General features: G+C 38.1%; 1 non-coding gene across 1 annotated transcript; it reads right to left on the reverse strand.

Moving 5' to 3' along the window:
- Positions 1–1,697: 1,697 nt before the first annotated feature.
- trnal-cag (transfer RNA leucine (anticodon CAG)) lies at positions 1,698–1,780 on the reverse strand. The gene has a single exon. It is a non-coding gene; the product is annotated as a tRNA-Leu (tRNA).
- Positions 1,781–5,800: the final 4,020 nt, after the last annotated feature.

Below are 5,800 nucleotides of genomic sequence, written 5' to 3' on the forward strand. Positions count from 1 at the left end.
CGATGATGAATTTCACAATTGGTTAACATTAGATTAAGGTTTACCCCTAATGTTAGGCTTAGGGGTAAAGTTAGGGTTGGATTACATTTTTGAGTTTAAAATAGGGTCAGTTTTAGGTTTTGACTAGTTGGGCTGTTAATGGGATGCTGGTCAGAAATGTCCCTTAAGTTTAGTATTTTGGGGGGTTTGGGTCAGGGTTAGTGTTTTGGGTGGTGGATATGTACAGCACTTTGAACATGAAGCTACTAGTTGAAGTATTAGACAGCGACGACCATTTCCATTCACATGCCCCAAGATCGTGAGGGCTATTCATAAAACCATATCAAATGTATCAATCACCCTTTCGAGTTGAAAGGAGGAATCCAGTAGATATCCAGTAGATAATCCCAGACTGTGCAGAATCTATAATAGGTGATTGATAATTGCTGAACCATAGTTTTGGTTGAATAACTGTTCCCTTCATCACAAAACAAAAGGTAGGCCAACACATATTATGGGGTACATTCAGATTTAGAATCTTGCCAATTGTCCATATGCCTAAATAAATGAATGAAGTTGCACATAAGAAGTGATTCTTTTTTTTTTTTGATTCACTGCAGTATTGCAGAAACAAAATACTCAAACTGAGAAAGGTAGAAAAGGAGAATGATGATCGTTGTGGAGTGGAGATTTGCTGTCCGTGAATTCTAACACAATCGTTCACATTCGTCTGGTTCAACCAGTGTAACGAATCAAATCCAATCAAAATGTATTGGTCACATACACATTTTTAGCAGATGTTATTGCGGATGCTATAACTATTGTGTGAAAGAAAGGATGTGCATTCTCTAGAGTCACACCAGAAACAAATCAGAGCACACAAACACACAATTAATTCAAACTGACCAATAGCAAATCATACACATTTACTACTGTAGTAATAAGGTGTGACTGGAAAATGCACCTCTACGCTGTTACACTAGTAGTCCCTCGAAGGCTCTGTTTAGGCTGCGTTCAGACAGGCAGACCAATTATATTTTTTTCACTAATTGTGCAGCCTAAATGGCAGGAGACAAGACAAATGTAGGGAAACTCTTTCACAGCACTTTGATACCGAAGTTACTTTTTCGTAACAGGTTCGGAGAAGTAACGAAGCAGGTCAGGAGACTGAGGTTCAGGTTAGGGAAACGGTTAGGGTTCGTGAAAATGCTCTCCTAACCTGCAACGAAAATCACTTTTTATCGAAGTGCAGTGAAAAGAGTCTCGACAAATGTCAGTTACATTTTCTATCTTGAGTTATTCAACCATAAAAACGACTCAGTAGGCCTAGCCTATGTAGACTGTGTAGTCTATGTAGACTAGGCATAAGTGAAGAGCAATAGCAATACATTGAAATTAATAGATGCTTCTTAAAACAGTAGTAGGATGATGTTGCCTCTAGATCAGTTTTGCATGTCCACCATTGATGGTTAAAATTAGGATTGGGGGGAGGGAAAGCTGATCCTAGATCTGTACCTAGGTCAATTTCACCCCTAAAATGTGAAAAGTTACCATTTGTTGCACTTTAGTGCCCTCACATGGATAACAGTTCCAACATAATTTTATACCTAATTATTTAGTATTACATTAAATGCAAATGTAAAATAATTTACTTGTAGCCAAGGTTATAAACATAGTTGCAATTCTTATCTGAAACAGATTCAGTCACAAAAAAATACTGTCAGAAGTGGGATTCGAACCCACGCCTCCAGGGGAGACTGCGACCTGAACGCAGCGCCTTAGACCGCTCGGCCATCCTGACACATGCTGTTGAACTGTATATCTCCATATTTAAAGATTTAAAAAAAACGAAAACAATTATTTGATTTTTAAAACATTATATGGTTTTTGTTTCATTAAACTTGCATGATTTCGAAACTGCTAGATTTTTATCACACCAGGTGCTAACGCTTTTTCACTTTACCCCAATCTCTCTGCCGAAACGGACATATTCAAAACCGATGACTTTTGGCAACGAGCAAAAGAAAACGGGAGCAAACTCCAGCAGCTGTGGCAGAGATTTTATAATTAACACGTTGTTTGTTTATAACTACCTAGCTCATTGTTCTATACGTGGGTGTGGCGTAGCTAAGGGGCTCGTTTGAGTTGTAAGGCTAAAGCAACATACTGTAACGTTAGAGGAAGGTCGGGGGAGGCGCATCTGCAACAGCCGAAAGTCGGACACTAAAATGTGTTTTTTCAACAGCAAGACTCAGTCCAATGTGGCTGAGTTGGCATTGCTTATAAAAGTGTTTCTTCATAATGTCGAAATAAACATGTCTCCAACTCCCATACCAGACACACACGAACTGAAATCACGTGTGTACATTGTAGCCTACAATCAATTGAGAGAGTGAAACACTGAGAGAGACCCTAATATCACATTAATTTGTACATATCCACTGTATACATAATTGCGGCAGTTGGTTCAAAATCATATTACACCATTATACAAACAGTATCATACTCACTCATTCATCTTATACAACAATTAGATGTAAACCTCATATCTGAGGCTATTATATAAACAGTGTTATGGTAATGTGGCCACACCGTCTCCCACATGAGCTTTCCCAAGTTGTGACAAACAGACCAGTTCGTAGCTGGATTCTTCACCGATCTTTTATACTTTCTCCGGAACATGAAATTTGTTCGTACCTAAAGTTCTGTGAGGTGGAAGGATTTCCTTTGTCCTCTATGAAAGTTTACTATCTCTCTACTATGTGTCTATGAGGAGATTCTCAGGAATTTACGACATCTCTCTGACCACAGCAACCTAGTTGAAGGAGGAAAGGGAGAGGCAGGGAGAGGGGGATGGGCTTGCTATACCCAAAGAGGCATACGTCATGACAACATCTAAACCTAAACGTCTAGACCTCTTGTCACTGCAGGAATGGACATCATATCTGAATATGGTAACCTGTCAGGGTACAAAATTAACATGGATAAATCCATTGCTTAACCTTTGAATATCCCCTCTTACAATCAACTTAGAAACGATATCTGTATTCCAATTGACTGAAACAGGCTTAAAATACTTTGGCATATATGTTACTCCAAACCTTAAAGACCTGTTCACTTCAAATGATATGCCTTTGCTCACAAAGATTAAACAGGACCTGATTAACTGGTCTACCCTACCAAACTCTCTTTTTGGCAGGATTTAATGTCGTCGGGAAGAATATCCTTCCTTGACTAAAGGATCTATTCCAAGATATCCCCTGCCATCTATCTCAGTCCTTTTTTTCAGAAAATAAATGCCAATATATCTAAATATATCTGGAAGAATAAGAAACCTAGAACCAAATTGACCAAACAAATTAAGTCTAAGGATTTAGGAGGGGACTCTTTGCCAAATCTGCAACTATATTAATGGTCTGCTCAGATCAAGCACATGATTAGTTGGTTCCTCGACAGATGCCACTCACTTTGGTTTGGGATGGAATCGATAGCATGTCATCCGAGAGCATTAGCTTCCTTACCATTTATTAATAGCCTTGAAAAGATCCAGGCCTTATCTGACAATTTGACAGTACATAAAATACTCTTAGCTTGGCAAGATGCAAGGCGGTAATTCCAGACCATATATCACTCTGGTCACCAATTTCCCTTAATACAGCCTCCCCCTCCCACATCTCACACATCATTTATACTGCTGCTACTCACTGTTTATTATCTACAGTATGTATAGTCACTTTACCCCTACCTAGATGTACATATTACCTCGATTAACCAGTAGCCATGCACATTGACTAGGTACCGGTACCCCCTGTGAATAGCCTTGTTATTGTTATTTTATTGTCTTACTTTTTTAAATTTGAGTTTATTTAGTAAGCATTTTCTTAACTCTTATTTTCTTAAAACTGCATTGTTGGTTAAGGGCTTGTAAGCAAGCATTTAACAGTAACATGTATTCAGAGCATGTGACAAATATCCCCATAATGCAATTCACTTTGAAAAGGTGGTGACGACTTGACAAACGTGATCCGCTTGAATGTGCCCAGGGTTTACACTAGATTCCACAGCCACATAGTCAAAATTGTGTAAATAAAAATGGCCTTTTGGTCTTTTTTTAAGGTTCGGGTTAGGCAAAAAGTCAGCAGTGTGGGTAAGGTTATGATTAAGATTAGGGTTAGCTTTAAGATCAGATTTTAAGAAGATAGATTTTAGAAATGGGTGGTGTTCAAAAGGGTCAAAAACGCAATGTACTGTAACATGGGTATATTGTGATTGACTGACTGACTGATCTACAAATCATGTTATGAAGATGTTTATGACGCTAGGTGATGTGTAGATCAGATCATCCACCTTGTTTTATTAGGGCTCTAAAACAATACGAGTTGCCCCCCCCCCCCCCCCCGTGGATTTAAAATGACCCCTCAGGCTACTGATGGGACTTAATAAATACAGAAAATCACCAATCCAAATAAACGTTCTACCACAGTGACCATGTTATTTGATTCAGATTTCAGATAAGATGTATATGTTCAGTTTTTCAGAACTCAATTCACTCGCACATAAGAAGATTGTGTTACCCTGTGCTGGCACATGCGCAGATGAAATACACCACTGGAACGCCGATTAAGCTGTTTACATGTCCTAATAATTCGAAAGATTGTTCAGAAAACAAGATTTTATAATCAGCGTATGATTACTTAGATTATGACCTTATGCCAATTCAAATAAGCAGAGTAAGGTGTTTACATGACTAATGCCATACTCAGCCTTCAAGGAGTGCACTCCTAGTATGTTTACATGCACACTAATATTTCTATAATAAACAGATTATGGCAGATTACGCTTTCCAAAAATAATATGGTTGCTATGGTGGAACGTTTATGTTGATTAGCGATTTCTGCATTTATCAGAGTGCCATCAGGTAGCATGATTTCAGATGTGTCGTTCAACTTGCAAAGCATGTCAACGTTTTATTCACATTATTAAATTAATCTGACTCAATAATCATGTAACCGTACTCAATGAAAGTGTAAACATGTTTGAGAAAATGTTGCAAATTTATTGAAAATGAAATACAGACTCCCCAGTCCTTGATCATGACAAGCATACCCATGATGCCACCACATGCAGCCACCACAATGCTTAAAAATCGGAAGAGTGCACAGTGATGTGTTGTGTTGTATTCAGGATATAAAGTTAATTTCTTTGCCATATTTTTTGCAGTTTTACTTTAGTGCTTTAATGCAACCATGATGCATGTTTTGGGATATGTTTATTCTGTACAGACTTCCTTCATTTCACTTTGTCATTTAGGTTAGTATTGTGGAGTGACTACAATGTTGTTGATCCATCCTCAGTTTTCTCCTATTACAGACATTAAACGCTGTGACTGTTTTAAAGTCACCATTGGCCTCATAGTGAACTCCCTGATAGTTTCCTTCTTCTTTGGAAACTGAGTTAGGAAGGACACTTGTATCTTTGTAGTGACTGGGTGTATTGATACACCATCCAAAGTGTAATTAATAACTTCACCATGATCAAAGGGATATTCAATGTCTGCTATTTTATTTTTACTCATCTACCAATAGGTGCCCTTCTTTGCAAGGCATTGGAAAACCTCACTTGTCTTGGTTGTTGAATCTGTGTTTGAAATTCACTGCTCAACAGAGGGACATTACAGATAATTGTATTTGTGGGGTATTGAGATGAGGAAGTCATTCAAAAATCATGTTTAAACACTACTATTGCACACAGTGACTTATTATGTGACTTGTTAAGCAGATGTTTACTCCTGAACTGATTTAGGATTGCCATAACAAAGGGG

The sequence above is a fragment of the Oncorhynchus mykiss genome, chromosome 19 (genome assembly GCF_057628025.1).
Source record: "Oncorhynchus mykiss isolate SJ-2025 chromosome 19, ASM5762802v1, whole genome shotgun sequence".
Taxonomy (NCBI): Eukaryota; Metazoa; Chordata; class Actinopteri; order Salmoniformes; family Salmonidae; genus Oncorhynchus; species Oncorhynchus mykiss.